This window comes from Dunckerocampus dactyliophorus, chromosome 19 (assembly GCF_027744805.1).
Source record: "Dunckerocampus dactyliophorus isolate RoL2022-P2 chromosome 19, RoL_Ddac_1.1, whole genome shotgun sequence".
NCBI lineage: Eukaryota > Metazoa > Chordata > Actinopteri > Syngnathiformes > Syngnathidae > Dunckerocampus > Dunckerocampus dactyliophorus.
The window spans coordinates 10942802-10959844 of NC_072837.1; the positions used below are offsets into that span (position 1 = coordinate 10942802).

The 17043-nt window shown below is 40.6% G+C and overlaps 1 protein-coding gene across 1 annotated transcript in view; it reads right to left on the reverse strand.

Annotated features, from left to right (window-relative positions):
* ptchd4 (patched domain containing 4) overlaps positions 1 to 16173 on the reverse strand; it is a 70915-nt gene extending 54742 nt beyond the window's left edge. The window contains exon 1 of the mRNA XM_054762296.1: positions 16152 to 16173. The gene's annotated coding sequence lies outside the window, so the exon portion shown is untranslated. The remainder of the gene's footprint in view (positions 1 to 16151) is intronic.
* Positions 16174 to 17043: the final 870 nt, after the last annotated feature.

Below are 17043 nucleotides of genomic sequence, written 5' to 3' on the forward strand. Positions count from 1 at the left end.
CCATTAATAGCTGCTGTCCTTCTTTCAGAACTCTCAAGGAGGCGTGATTTTGGATCGCAACCTCTACACAGGTCAAACATCTGTGGTACCTGCAAAGTGGGTCATGGAAAGTCATTCTTTCAAACTTGGTAGAGTAGCAATGCTAACTGTGGCTACTTTATGAGCCTCACTGTTATTTGGGGGTTGCTTGACGGTTGGAGCCTATCCCAGCTGACGCAGATAAGAGGTAGCCTGATGATCAGTCAATCAAGGCAGTTTTGAATGAGGTATTTACTGGTAAACTGAGTCTACGCCAGCTTAAAGCCTTAGTTTTGCGTACCACTACATTATCAATGGTTTCTAGCTCAGGATATACTGCAGGCCCTGATATCACCACCCTCCAGAATCGTAATAGCAGTCCCCATCTTGTCATCATCAATGAACGAGGATGTAGCGTGCGGACCAACAAATGGATGAACACAGGTACACGCCACAATTTTTCGTCGAAAACCAAATCTTATGAAAACGGAGTCAGTCGAAAACAGAGGTTTGACTGTACTTGACTACAATTTCCCTTCTCCTCCGCATGGCTCCTGTCCCCCACCAAGACGCCCACCCCCACTCCACATTGTCACCGGTTCCCATGTGAAATGATGATAGAGCATGTTTCTCGCCAATGTGTCCTCTATCAGCAATTTACAAGCAATAAAGAATGCTACAGCGTTTAATTAGGCAAATCAAATTTCCAAATGATAAACCAGCCTGACATGATCTACTTGCCCCAATGTCCCTAAGCACCAACACAATTAAAACCTGAAAAAAAGGATTAATGGATTACTGCAAGACACAAGATCAGCTTGGGTGCGTGGGGAGTTCATCTTGAATCCATTTTCACGCCCTTTGTCCAAGAGTGTGTATGTGTGTATGTGTGTGTGACCGAGTATCAGCTGTCTTTGTGTATGAGTGCATGATGTGTTCGTGTGCTTCGAGTATCCTTGGCAAACTCGGCTTTTTAGAAATTGAAGTTACATGTTACACGACTGTTGTAATTATTAGATTCAGCTCCAGAACCCTCCCGTTCTCTCGTCAAGATGCCTCACACACTTATGAAACACATTTAAAGTATAAAATGCATAGCTACTCACCACTAATGAATATTAATGGAAGATGATCCATGAACAGGCGGAATCAGAGTCACGCAGTGGAAGTTATATGTTTGCATCTCACAGCAACTACGGTGCATTCGAGGCCCGCCAAAATCTCAATGCTTGACCAAAAAAATATCCATCCATCCGTCCATTCATTTTCTATGCCGCTTAATCCTCTTTAGTGTTAATGCTGTACATTTTACCCACAGTAACACCTACTTATAAATTATTAACCACTTCGGGTGAATGAGATGTGTTTTCTGTGGAAAAAAGTATATTTTGGAGGAAAAAAAATACACTTTTTTTTTAACCGGTCCTGTTCAACCAATGGGGCAACTAGTATTGTTGATCTAGATGCCCTAACGTGCTAAACACATTTATTCTACCAGGGAAAAGTGTGATATACTTTTCCCCTGTCCTACATAGTTGTTTGTGTTTGACTTGATTTGATGTTTTATTGTGATGAGTATTTGGAGAAAGGAAGTTGAATCGCAGATGTTTGTGGACTGTAACCCCAAGTCAAAAAATCTCAAATGACATCAGTCAGCTGACATCAAAGTCCTCGCAAAATCTCCACAGGCAGAACCGCTATTGTGGCTGGTGGCAGACGGCGTCTCAAGCGGCATGCAAAACTGCGTATTTTATCTTTATTATCTAAATTGCGGACAAAATATGTCGGCGGTAAGATATATACATACAATAAAAGTCCTCATTGCTCATTTGTCATTGCTCACAGTCTGGAGATCTGGAAGATCTGGGTTTGAATCTCCGTTGGGCATCTCTGTGTGGCGTTTGCATGTTCTCCCCGTGCGTGCGTGGGTCTTCTCCGGGGTCTTCCTCCCACATTCCAAAAACACGCATGTTAGGTGAATCGGCGACTCTAAATTGTCCATAGGTATGAATGTGAGTGTGAATGGTTGTTTGTCTACATGTGCCCTGGATATGGTTCTAACTTCTAAGTATGCACAGCAGAAAACAAAGCGGATGTAGTGGTCAAGAAATAAAAGTTAAAAAAACAATACCCTGTCCAAATCATGTACAGACCATGGACGTTACCTGGTAACTCGTCTAATTGTTCTGCATTCTCACAGCTTGGCCATTGATTGAATCAACAGAAAAGGTGGCGATTGATTTAATTACACATCTCAGAGCTGTGAAGGAGGCTTTGCATGTAAATAAGTGTTTTGCATTTCCAGCATAATTGCTGTTAATTTGATCAGGGGTACCTCTGAGGCGAAGGCTGGGTTTTTTCCTCACACTGACAAGCAGCTTTGTGTTTGGTGGAGATTTGTCAAACAGGTTCAAGGGAACCTGTAAGTTGTACTTGAGGAAAACAGCTTGAAAACCATGTTGATGTTGCACTGGTTTGTGATAAAAACTGCATTTCCCCGAACATAGTTTGCGTATTTTAAGTGGCTTGAAAATAAATTGTAAGCCCCGGGAACTTTTCATATTGAAATGCGTTGAATGCGTTTCCACCAAAGTTACCCCGAGAAGCTCGAAAAGTGCTCCACCAAGCCACTAGGATCTTAATCAGGAATTCGTACAACTAGTGAAGCACAGTCTGCCAAGCGTCCCAATATGGGTAACGGACGGAATTACCATCACTTTTAGAAATGGCACTATCATAGACCAGAGCCAGTGAAGCCAAATGTAGGGATGGAGTCTATATGCTGGACGTCAAACCAGAGTTTGTCAAGAATTGTGACAAACCATCTCTCAAACTGCTAAATGATTGGAGCTGCTGCTGCTTTTTCTTAGGGAGTACCAATAGTTTGCTTTCTGCGGTCCGGACTGCTTTTCCACCTTAGCAGAACTGCGCTGAGTTAAGGTGGTTTTACTCCGATATGATTTTTTCAGGGCTGTTACCGATTTTTTGTAGTCAAGGAGGCCAATAACCAATATTTATTTGCAGTAAAAGTGAAAGTATCGGCGGCAAACATGTTTCATATTAGGTTTAAAAAGTTTTGTATAATTAAATATACGGTGGCGTCACAAAGTGTTTGCCCCCTTCCTGATTTATTTTTTTTTTTGCATGTTTGCCACACTTAAATGTTTCAGATCATCAAACAAATTTAGATATTATTCAATGACAACACAACTGAACACAAAATGCTGTTTTTAAATGAAACATTTTATTATTAAGGGAGAAAATAATCCAAACCTACATGGTCCTGTGTGAAGAAGTGATTGCCCTCTAAACCTAATAAGTGGTTGGGCCGTCCTTAGCAGCAGCAACTGCAATCAAGTGTTTGTGATAACTTGCAATGAGACTCTTAGAACGCTGTGGAGGAATTTTGTTCAACTCATCTTTGTAGAATTGTTGTAATTCAGCCACATTGGAGGGTTTTCCAGCATGAAGCGCCTTTTTAAGGTCATGGTCAATAGGATCTCAATAGGATTCAGATCAGGACTTTGACTAGGCCACTCCAAAGTCTTCATTTTGTTTTTCTTCAGCCATTCAGAGGTGGACTTGCTGGTGTTTTGGATCATTGTCCTGCTGCAGAACCCAAGTTGGGTTCAGCTTGAGGTTACAAACAGACATTCTCCTTCAGGATATTTTGGTGGACAGCAGAATTCATGGTTCCGTTTATCACAGCAAGTCTTCCAGGTCCTGAAGCAGCAAAACAGCCGCAGACCATCACACTACCACCACCATATTTTACTGGTGTATGATGTTCTTTTTCTGAAATGCGGCGTTACTTTTTATGCCACATGCAACAGGACACACACATTACCTAAAGTTCAACTTTTGTCTCATCAGACAACAGAGTATTTTCCCAAAGGTCTTGGGGATCATCAAGATGTTTTCTGGCAAAATTGTTCAGCAGTGGTTTTCGCCTTGGAATTCTGCCAAGCAGGCCGTTTTTGCCCAGTGTCTTTCTGAACTGACCTTAACTGAGGCAAGTGAGGCAGTTCTTTGGATGTTGTTGTGGGGTCTTTTGTGACCTCTTGGATGAGTTGTTGTTGCACTCTTGGGTTAATTTACGTTGACCGGCCACTCCTGGGAAGGTTCACCACTGTTCCATGTTTTTGCCATTTGTGGATAATGTGCTTTTTAAAAAATTTTTTTAGAGGTTTTAATAATAACACAAAATATTATGGATTATACAGGATTACTATAGGTGAAAAATGGTATAAACACACGGTCTAAACACTGCTAAAATGTTGACCTCATCTTGTTTTTCAACAAAGAGGAAACAAGTCAGATTAAAATGGACCAGAGGTTGATTTAGTGATTTAAGTCAACCCGTTTGTCAAAAACGTGTCTAATTTGACCAACTCATCAAGCCGACGTCGACATACATGGTCAACAGCAAAAATTTAAGACCCAAAGGGATCTTGCTGTGAAAAATGAGGCCTTATATGTTGACATGTTGTAGTATTGTTAACGTCGTTATTGCTTGTGTGTTTAGTCCTGCACATGAACTGATGAAGCCCGCTAGGATGAGAGGCGAAACGTCTTCTAAGACAACCTGGACAGTCCAGTTGTGATCACTTCGATGACTTGAGAAAGCATGTTCACTCTTAACGAGACAATCCAAGATTTCCAACAGCAATGTTAGGACTGACTGTGCCAAGGCATGATGTATATAATCTGCGTCCTGTGCACCAACCAGGAAAAAGATCCAGCAGTCTCCTCAAAATAGCTAAATCAATAGATATGTAATGAGCGGGGCCATGCTGAGACATCATGAGGGAAAGAGCGTATTGTAAAGCATGGATATGAATGACATTTCTCCTTCATGTGGCCTTGCCGTTACTTCCAAGCTGTCCCCACATCCACACTCCCTAGTGAGTTATCTCTTCCATCTTGACAGGGCTAGGTCCATATTCATACACAAGGTCTGCCAATATGACAGGAGGCTGCAAGCTTGAAGATGTGTCCTTCGCCGCTTCGCTCACCCTCTCCGAGGGTGCCCTGCTCATGCACCTTCACCTCAGCATCACCCACCTACACTCTCACGCTCTTGTAGTGGAAACCAATGCGGATAAAGCTGTGGCCATCACAATGCAATAACCGCCTTAATGCATAAGAACCTACGCGCCCATGCAGCTTTGTGTTTGACGTACAAAACATGTTGCATATTTAACATCACACATCTGTGACATTAATTAGTATTTTACAAAAACATTAAAAGTGTGTTGTAAGTATCCTCCATCCTTTTTCTCTACGCACAAATGGGTCTCGGTTCTTAAGGGCTAGTTTGGAGCGGTGAGATTGGGTGCAGGAAAACGAGACTTTAACATAAAAAATATGGCTGGACAAACAAACCTTTGTATTTACAGCGTCACAAAACATAGCAGGCGCGTTTTTAAATGTTTATTGTCAAAAAAATTGGCTGTAAATGATATTATTGTCAAAAAATAGATCCGCAAGCTTTCTGTGCGTTCCGCCGAGCGCTGGCAGTTTTTCACTGACAATGCATGTAATTGGGATTCACCTATTCTGCCTATAAAGGCCCACAAAAAACCCTCCAAAAACCTTCAACAATGTTTTATATACATGCTGTGACCATGGAGTTACAGGCACATTCATGATAATACTTAGGGTTTTGGTCATTTTAAGCATTAGCGGGACTTCTTTCCTGGGCGCACTGATTTCACAGAGCGCATAGCGACTAAGGCTATTTCTATTCTGTGTTTGCTACCACTAATCACGGCAGACTTCGGCCGACAAATGAGGATCCAGCACCTTATCTTTTTGAGCCTGGATATACGGAGGATGAGCTACAGGTTTTAGAAGAGAATGAAACGGCGGCCGAGAAAGTCATGACTTGGTGGTGTAAAGTGGTGGTGCCAAGTAGCGATGTGTCGGTAGAGAACGAATCGACTCTAAGAGCCAGCTCTTTAAAATGAACGACATTGCGTCGTTGGGAGCCAATCGGGAGCTGATTAGTTTATTCGTCGTCTTTTTTTCTGTTAAAGGTGAATGTCAATGGTCAAGATGTGGACACTGAGCAGGGGGAGAGGCGGGGTTAAACAGCTATGGTGCTCTTAGAGCCTATTTATTCGAGAGAAATTTGCATGAAGAGATTTGACCTATTTTGACCTATTTTGTCTATTGAGATGGGTTTTGTTTTTGTATTTGATAATATAACATATTATATTTTTGTAGCTGAGGTGGAAATAAATCAATTTAAATAATATTTGATGACATGTATTTTTTACATTAGCAATTCATTTTACACAATCATTTGGTAATAAATAAATTTAAGACAACAAAAAAATCTAAGGAGCCACTTGGGAGCCAAAAGAGCCAGCTCTTTTTGGTGAGCCGACCCAAAAGAACCGTCTCTCTCAAAAGAGCCGAAATTTCCCAACACTATTGCCAAGCCATGCTGACAGAAATTGAGTGTTTCTGCTGCAGTGTGTGAGTGACACACAGTGTTACCATCGATGGAAAGGCTTCATGTATCTGGTGAGGACACTGCTCCAAGAGACTGCGTCAGGTCACGACATGTCAACGGAGCGTTGTTGGTGATTTTTGGATGTGTTTTTAGAGGGCTTCATAGGCAGAATAGGTGAAGCACAAGGCGGCTACGTAGAACACAGACAAGAGAAAGATGCATGTCCTTGTCGCACATAGGGATTGTGAATGATGGGCTAAATTCCAAAAAAAGTACAGCTTTCCTTTAAGTTTATCAACTCAACGAGCCCTCGTTCACCGTTTGAAACTCGAAAGGGGTCATTTCTATGAAAAAAATCAGTCTATTTATGTTGATGTGCTGTAGTATGTGGGTTTTTGCAAGAGCAGATTTGTTGTAATGTCCAAATAAAGGGTGGTACGAGCAACGGGAAAGGAACCGTTTACCTTCAAAGCTATGGCAATGAGCCAAACATCCTTTCTTCTTTTGCAGTTGACTCCTCAGCCGTTCTTCATCCCCGTTTCCACAACTAACAAAGTGCACCCATTGAAATTTTGCACAAATGAAGGAAAACAACATCAACAAATTGCTGTAGCTTCAAAAATCCTTGATTATCATTCTTTTTATGTGTCTGGACAAGGTCACAAGTAAATGTGCATGAAATGGCTCGTTTCGAACAACCGGTTTTGCCCCAATCAGCCAATCCAAGGGATGTCGACTTAAACGGGTTCCGCTGTAGCTCGTACTTGGAGGATAATATGCACAATGCTTTGCCTGGCTGTGAAATGAGTGTTTGAAATAAGCAATTTGCACCGTTTCATAACACATACAGTAGTAATGGTCCCATTGTCCGTCGACAATGATTGCCTTGTCCGCTTATTCTAATTCGTTTTTATCACACAACTGCTCCCTTAAATGAGATTGTCTTTATGTTCTCATACGGTGTCACTCGCTCCTCCGTTTGCCTTTGTGACATACTGGGGGTGGTCGTACAAGCAAATAGATCAGAGCTTCTTCTTGTGCTGTCAATGCAACTTCAACGGCATCTTTCTTCTCATTATGGGTTCGGTCTCTAAATTTAGATGCTTTGAGGGTGCTTAGGTACGGACTGATGCGCTCATGACAGCTAAAAGGTAGCGTTTATTGCTCCCTGACAACGAAGAGCCATTTAGACTCTGCTGATCCTGTTGCCTTTTTCGAGCAGCATACAGTACATAAGCCTTTCTGCTTTGCCGGGAAGACTCGAAAGACACGCTGTTTTCACGTGCGATCACCTGCTGTCGGTTAGCGCTCACATGCAACGCTTATGACATGGATTTGGGTAATGGTCCAGCAACAACCCACAGACATAAGCTGTCAGAAACCCACAGAGAAAATGAGACTGACAACAGTACCCGGGACTCCTGCAGACATTTAAATGGGAAACGGAGCGGGAGGGGCTGACCAACAAGACCCAGTCACAGATAATGTACAGCTGGGGTGTCCAAATCTTCTCCGCCAAGGGCCACGTTGTGAAAAATGAAGGGATGCTACTTTTATATTTTGTAACTGCATCTCAGCTTTGTAATATAGGTATGATCTTTGCTCTTGCTGCTGTTGTTTTTTTTATTTTCTAAATATTTCAACTCTCTTCTGGTAAATGTTGTTTCTCGTGATATTGTGACTTTATTCCCATGATATTATACTGTAACTTTTCCCCCAACCTCATTTTAGAAAACCATATCTTTCTTTCATAGTTCTACTCTATTCTACTAAAATGACTTCACCGCCGGGCAATAGAAAAACAGCCGCGGGTGGCAAAATGGCCCCCGGGCCGCACTTTGGACACCCCTGCCCAACAGGTTCCGAACGATCGGATGATGAGAAGACTTGCATGTTGCCAAATGTATGTGTTTCATCCAATTACAAGCCTGAAGAAAGCCTCGTCTGGAAGAGGCACAACAATAACAATTATTATTATTATTTTTCAGGATTTCAAATCAATACATAAAATCATAACGTCTTTAATTGAATAATTTATTCAACGAATACATTAAATAAAATGTCTTGCATTCTTTATACTAAGATGTGATATCACATACTAAAATAGGAAATACATTAATTTGAAAAATTTACCAGACACATACAGTAGCATCGGATCTGTATCGCCGATAACGCCCTGCATTTTAGTCAGGATCGGATCGGGATCAGAATCAGTGGTGTCGCAACTCACTAATGTCAAACCCATCTAGCAGAAATAAAACTGATGTTGAAAAAAACCCAAAAGCAATCTACCCGACTAAGACAAGACATTTTTCTACCAGCTTTTTGCGTTCAGCTTCGACCGACATTATTGGCAGCGGGCTGGCAAAAGTCTATGGAATAATCATTATTGCTTGTATCAGCACTTTTTGTATTTATCAGCAATTGTCAGCAAGCATTTATCCAAGATCTATTTAAGCATTGCATGCAACGCGGAAATACCTAAAGACTGTGCAGTGAGCGCCGATAGCTTCAAGGACCCCCGTTTAGCTCGGCTGCAAATTCAGAAGTTAATCTCATCAATTATTGTGATGATATTATTATGGGCAAAAAAACATTGCAGCTGGAGTTTTACTGCCGCAAAACAAATCTGAGCTTGCTTTGATTGCTGCTACTCAATGAGAGCCTGTCAGATTGTGCGAATGTTATCTTTCTTTCTCCGTTTATTTCCACCAGTCATTGGAGCTCATCGCTCATTATGCACATCATTGCTGGGAGTACATTGGGAGGGGGGGGGGGGGGGGGGGGTACTAGAGAGAAGCAATTTACACAATGCGTTTGTGTGTGTGTGTAGGTGGCATGCTTTGTCACCGGGGGTGTCGCAGGTTTCAGGTTTCTGTGCACTTCCTCCAGTGTTAAGTGTCACCATGAGGGCTTATTTGCGTGAGTGCATCACCCGGAGAGCCGTGATGTCATAAAGGATAAGTATGAAAGTTAGTGGGCGTCGTTTTTATTGGGCTTGGTGATTTTACAGGAGGCCATTCAGTGTCAAGGGCAGCCAGAGTGAGTGTTTGCATTTCGGCAACGCTTATCTCACTTGGTGGCTTGTCACTTTTACGGATGCACGCTAAGAGGTTGCAACACCGACCTATTTGACCCTGTCTCCCTTCACATGACTACCATGATTCATGCCAGTCCCCAGAAAAAAATACAAAAACAATACATCATTGTCTTAGTAGAGGCACTTTGAGGTCCATTTGGAATGAAGTTACCATATCTATACAGGCGGATCTGTTACGACGTTTTATGGTTCTGACGCACTCCCATAAATTATTAATACGGTAAACCTCGGTTTTCAAATGTCCCAGTTTTCATATGATCCGGTTTTCGACAAAAATGTACACCACAATTTTGCCCTGGTTTTCATACACTGTCTTGATTATTGTACAACATTGTGCCATTTGTCCTGTGGTGTACAATTCAGTGGAATTGAGTGCCCAAACAAAGCACCGCTTTCCTTCAGTGCACAAATAGGGAAAGCGAGTACGCCACTACCTGTATCTGTATCTGTTCACCCATGTAAATTATCTGCATCCGTATCTGTACTCGGAGTGGACGTGGCACAAACCGGAAGTGGGTGTGGTTTAACCAAAAATCGTTACATTGTTTTAAAATTGACATGGATTGATCAGAAGTTGCTATATTTATTGTTTGTTATTCAGCTACATGTGTGCTGTGAATGTGTGGGAGTCATCTGTAAGACTTTATTATTTAAGAATTTTTTAATGATCTGTGTTAAGTTGGTGATTCATGCAAACATCCAGTGATGGCAAACAGGGAAACCATCTGTCAGCCTTGTTCACTGTAGTTTTCTCAAAAGCACAGCGCTCAGTACTACGAGCAAAGCTTTCCAACCGTGTACGTAACGAAACAAGTTTACCAAGTAACTTTAGGTACAAGGTTGAAGAAAACCTAAAAAAAAAACCCGTCCAGAGTGGAGGCAGTGACCAACGTGACACGAACCGTTTTCAACTCTGTCTTGTCAAATGCATCGCATACTCCTCTCTCTGGCTGTAGGGGGTCTACTTGTAGAAAGGGGTGGTCCGTGAAGAGTGAATACATAAGCAGTTACCCAATGAGGATTTTCCTTCACTAAATACGGATCATGATGAGCTGTACTCGTTTCATACTCGTACTCGTACAAAAATGCATTATCCGTAACGGATACTCGTCTAAAACAAGTATCCGGCTCATCCCTATGCACGAGTGTCCATTTGCGGCCCCAGCTGTTTTTTTTATTGGCACATTCTAAAATGTTTTTCATTTTCTAAAAACAAGAAAACTAAAAAAAAAAAAACACACAGCAGCAGCAAATGCGGAAAAAACAGCTGTGATTTTACAAGAATAAAGAAAATATCAAGAGAAAATAGTTGTAATCTCACAAGAAAAACGGAATAATGTCAAAATATAATGAGGAAAAATAATGTAATTTTAGTAGCATAAAGTTGAAATATTAAAGGAAGATTTTTTAAAAAGTCATAATATTATGAAAAACAAACAAAACAACGAATAAAGTTGTAATTTTGGAAAAGAAAAGAAGACTGTTGCCAAAGACACAATGTGGCAGCGATATCTACACGGACATCCTGATTTCAATCGTGTTTCTCACATTTATCAAAATGCTGGCACTTGCAACATGTATCTTCGGCAACAATCACATCTTCATTGAAGGTAAACATAACCTAAAATGTTCATTTATCTCTTTCATTCATCATTTATGTGTATTCATATGGATTTCACATTGTATTCTGCGTGTAAAACATGTTTTTTGTAAACATTTGTGGCTTTCTGGAACGGATTAATTGGATTTACATTATTTCCTTCGGGAAAAATGTATTTGGTTAGAGTAAATTTCAGTTAGCGTCGGACTTTCTGAAATGGATTAATGACACTAACCAAGGTTCCACTGTATAATGTGTTTTGCACTTACTTGCCAAGCAACTTTGAACGACTGCATTTTGCCGGTATAGTCTTTCCCGTCACCCTCCCGTTTAAAGATCCCGTAAATTTCCAGTATTTTAACCGGCACTGCCAATGACAGTGGTGAAGGTATCCACGCTTGAGCAAGACCAATCTGTGCCAACTCAAATCAAGCATGTCATTGGTTTAGATATACAAAAATAATAACTGAGATGAAAAAGTAGGATAATTTTTAAGAAAAAAAATCAGAGTAATACGTCACTGCACCATGCATCTGGTCAGGAGTTTCGCATTTGCTGCACAGTCACAAGAGATAAAACCCCAAACAATGACCCACCATCTGTCCTTCTCATTAAAGTAGAACATATGTTAATGCATCCAATCTGTAGTTCTCATGCCTTCCCGTTAAGTCAAGGACAAAATCAAATTTCTCCTAGCGATCGTGTCATTCTATATTCTATCTTGTTAATGTTTTACCTTCTCACGGCGTATTAAGTTGTCGCATCAGCACTTTTGTGCCAGAATGTTACTTTCTACTCTGATGTCAAGATTATTTTTCATCACTGAATTTAACGGTTGCCACTGGCCCAAGGTCACCTACCACTTATTGGACAGAGGTACAGTACCACAGACTACTGTGTCCACTTCTGCAGGAAATTGCATTTTGGTCGCGGTATTGGTGTTTATGTGCGCCAAATGTGGTTTTGTGTAAATAAAAGCAGAAATACAAATTTGGCCTGGTCTCATTGGCACATTGGATTGCCACAAGGGACCGCACGAGCTCAAGTAGACTACATTCAGCTCCAGAACCCTATGCCATTAGTGTCGAAGGAAGCTTACAAGCTAAATGCATAGAAGAACAATCCAGGTTTAAGCCCTAAATAAACCTCAGCGATCCTTTCGTGCAGTGTAGTGTCTTGACCTAACTAACATCTCTGGCAGCATCGTCCTCCCACCTTCCCCTCCCACAAAAGAATGTGTGAAACGTAACTGCCAACACATGCCACGGAAACTATCTTGTGGGGGCAGCACAATACAGCATTTGAAGAACAAACAACTGATCGGCAACGTAAAACCATGATCGGAGCATCCCTCATGATCAGTTACATTTGATACCCTAATTTCAACTCATTCACACTCCAAAGGCCAATAGTTGGTTCCCCAACAACCATGTCTAAAAACAACTACCTTAAACTTGTTGATAAAACTTCAGGATTAAGGCCTTTATCGTAAATAATTATCAGATTCTAGAGAATTCATTCATTTATTTTCGATGAATCTTTTGATCTGGATGGACTCGAGCAGCATAACCAATCCTGTCTCTGTAAGCTCAGAGGCAGAGGCATCAGTTGGCAAGATACACAAACAAACTTGAGTGTCTTAGAGGAAGCCAATTGTATCGAGTATCGAGACAATGCTTGTCCCTAATCAACTACTTTGGACCGGGATTCACTACGCATGCCAGAGCACATTTTTAATTCCCAGTTAACCCTTGGTAAACGGACGTAGGGTGGCGATATAAAGACGATTGCAAATGTAATCTCAAGAGATATGGCATTGATATACAGTGTAGATGACTGGGAAAATCCAGCCACAGACCACATGGTCTGGAGGGATTCAGTTGGCGTAGGCAGCAGTCATTACAAAAAAAGTCTAAACTACTAAATGCACTGTCTGCTAAAGGACTTTCAAACCGAGGGTTGGACTCGTGAGTCACCTTCCAGTGCACAAATAGGATACAAATCCTACTTGAGTCATACCAGATGATGATGATGACCGTTTATATGTGAAACGACGGCTCGTTACATCAACGGATCAATTTGAGAACGTACAGATGACCGATGACTTCATGCTGTTTATGTGAAAGGACAGATCAAATACAGCTGTGATCCTGAACAGGATAAGCATCAGAAACCTACAATATGTAAATAACATTTCTCCCAATACAAGAGCTACTCCGTGTTCGTGGTTCTGAAAAGCTCTGCCGCCCATAGGCACCCACCCCCCCCCGCTTCTGGAGCTGCATGTGTGGGTTGTAGGTTGATGAACTGATACTGCGTGTACAAAGTGTCTGTCTGCCTTCTCTTCTCAAATCCCCCAAAAGAGCTTGAACCAAACGATTCCTGCAGCTAAGCTTTAAATCTCAGCCTATCGTCAGATTCAAAGACAGGGTGATATAAAGTATTGTGTGTGTTGCGGTCTACTGCGGAATGTACACACACACACACAGATTGATCTTCAGTAAAGACCAACTTCTTTGGGAAAAACAAATGTCAATGCTATGTTCATATTTGTTGTAAGTGAGATATAATAATTGGTTGTGCATGAAAGCAATTATTTGTTTTTCAACATTCTCGCACACAGGTTGTTTAAAAATGGAAAACACAGCTGTGGGAGGTGACAAAGCAATTAACTCCCTAATACGCCCATCTGTGTACCTTGCACCTTTCATAAATCTTGCTGTAGGGATAATGTATTGTGACCGATCCAGTTTTGAATGTGAGTTTTAGGACATTTAACACCGTTTTAAAGCAGTACAGTTATTGCAAAAATATACACATGAATGCATGTCATTCATAAAACCAATGGTTGCCTACAGGTCTTGTTCTAGTCTTCATGAATTGAGTGAGGCAGGCGATGACTCAAAGCACAGAAAGGTAATTCCAGAAAATGACGAGCTTCGAATGGATCTTTATAGATCAGCTATCCCCAAACAAAGAGCCAAAACACATTTTATCGAAAACTGAATCACACAAAAACTGGGGCCTTCAAAAACTGAGCTTTGACTGTGTAGTCGTCCCTCGTTTATCGCGATTAATTGGTTTCACATTTGACTGCGATAAGTGAATTTCCACAAAGTATTAATAATGGAATAAAACTTGGTTACCATCTTCTAAATACAATTTTTAACATTATTAGAGCCCTCTAGACATGAAATAACACCCATATAGTCACCTTTGCATTTGTATTACCCAATATAGGAGATATAATCTGAGAAAATAAGATATATAAGACATATATTGGATAACAGATTCACACGTTAGCAGCTCCTTGTTTTTTTCTGGACAGCGTGCTTCCTGTCTCATCAATCTATTGGAATGGAGATTTTAAATGGCTTTACACTCATACTACCCAATATAGTAGACATAATAAGAGCAAATAAGCCATTTAAGATCTAAAAAAAAATCTCCTGTTCGTTTGTGTCACAGTAAATGTGTTCCCTGGTGGATCTTAGTGGCGGATGCAGATATGTGTGGAGGACAGGAAGTGACGTCGGAGGTTCAGAGTTGAGTTTTAACACACCTGGTGGCCAATGGAGAATAAATACTACAGCTACAATTACAATTAAGTTCATTTAGTCAGTTCATTTAGCCATTGTATGCTTTAAAATGCTTAATATAGGTCAAGAATTTTACAAATAGGCCATATTCAACCAAAAAACAGCTATCATTTATTAATTCATTACTTCGTCAAAAAACTGCGATAGAGTGAGTGTGTGACGTTCGAACCACAATGTAGAAAGGGACGACTGTATATCAATTTTGGAAATGATATGGGTTCTTTTACTGACATTCCTTTGGTATCAAAGTTTGGTGTGTTAACAGGTAATAAGCTTTGTCACTGTGGCGCTGCTGAAAAAAACGGATGCCAGTGAGAATAACGGGGAAACCAGAAAATGAAATTGCACAGAAATTATGACAGCAGCCACCTAAAATACTGTGTTGTCGCTTCCAGGCAATGCTAGCGCACCAAAACCCGTTGTGTGCAAGGACAGGTTTGTTGTTCTTTAATACATTTCGTCATTAAAAGCAAATAAATAAGCAGATTCAAAATTTTGTCTGTACCTATAACCAATTAAAGGTCCTAGAGTAAGTGCTAATAATTTCTGTCCTATCCTCTGTAACGTCTCAATCTCATTCTGGAGATAAGATACTGATAAGATACCAAGATACTGTAGCATCAATTCTGCCAAAACAGTGATGCATCTGAATTCCGGTAGATGAAATCGTATTGCACCAGGATTGGCTTTACATACGTGTTAAGGAATAGAGACCAGTCACGTGCGGCCATGGGAGGCAGGTGCGGCTCCTCCGAATAATCATTAACTAAATATTAATATTTGTCTATTGAACTGTATTCTAAATGTATTTACTGTATGATTCCAATCGTTACTGTATGATTCCAATTCCAACCAAAACTAATCCAGTAGTCAAACACATTCAAGATAGTTTATGCTCTGCTGAGTTAATGAATGAATTTGACTGCCAAGTTGTAGGATTATATATCCAAGCAAACCAGGAGGTGATCAGACTTTTACAACAAAGTATCAGAATGTTTCCTGGAGAAGGACAGGGTGCATGTACTTCATATACAAGTAAAAGGTAAGACCGCAAATGTTTTTTAGTTGAGTACAGGGTGATATTTCATGTCTAGAGGGCTCTGATAATGGCAAAACTGAATTTAGACGGTCAGAAGCAGGTTTTTTATGTTCAAACTATGAAAATATTCAATTCATTAATATTGAATCCTACTTTGCGGTAATTCACTCATCGCGGTCGTGTCTGGAACCAATTAACCGCAATAAACAAGGGACGAATGCATCCAGAATTATTCCTACTATTATTAGAATGATTCCTGATTACTGACTGTTGATTTAGGTGCATTTGTCTTGGAACAGACTCATTCGCCAGTCAAGGGCAACAGTAAAACTTACCATTCGAGGAGGAGCGAATCTCTTCAAGATTCATCATAATTATAACAAGAGGCAACTTAATCCTTCAAATATCTTCACTTTAAAAAGGGATTCCCACGGACTTAGTGTTGAGGGGAAACCAGTGACTGTGTCCACTTAAGGGCTGAAAGCTCAGGAGAACAAGAGGTACTTGTGTCTGAGAGCCACTGAGAGGGAGTACTTCACTGGGGGAAGCTACAATGTTTGCATGGACAGTGTGAGCATGTGAGAAAGTCTACTACTGGTATATCAAAAGTAATGATACAAGCAAAGGGATCAGGATATATGCTTATCTGTTGTATTCGTGACATACCTGATGATATCATTTAAAAAAACGCCTCACACACTATAAGTGTGACTGTCGGACTGAAATACTGTATAAAAATACTGTGTTTATGATCTCATTTTATTTTAATATCATATTACTGCCATCCAATATCTAGTCGTCCCTTAGCGGTTAATTGGTTCCGGATCCGACCGTGATATATGAATTTCTGCAATATAGGATTCAATGTTAATAAATGTTAATGTTGCGAAATATTTTCGTAGTTAGAGCGTACAAAGCCTGTTTTTGACTTTCTAAATACGATTTTTAACATTATTAGAGCCCTGTAGACATGAAGTAACCCACCTATAGTCACCTTAACAGTCTTATGATTCAGTGTTTACAACACATTGCACAACTCTTACGCTGCAGGGACTCGAGACGGCCGCTAGCTAGCGTACTAACAAGCTAGTAAGGCAGCAAGCTAACCAGTTCGCCTCAAATTTATTTCTTCTAAACTTAGGTAGCCAAAAACGTACCACTTCCACATGGAATGAGAGAATAACTTGTTTTCACTCTGTCATGTTGGACATGCCATTGCTGACTTCA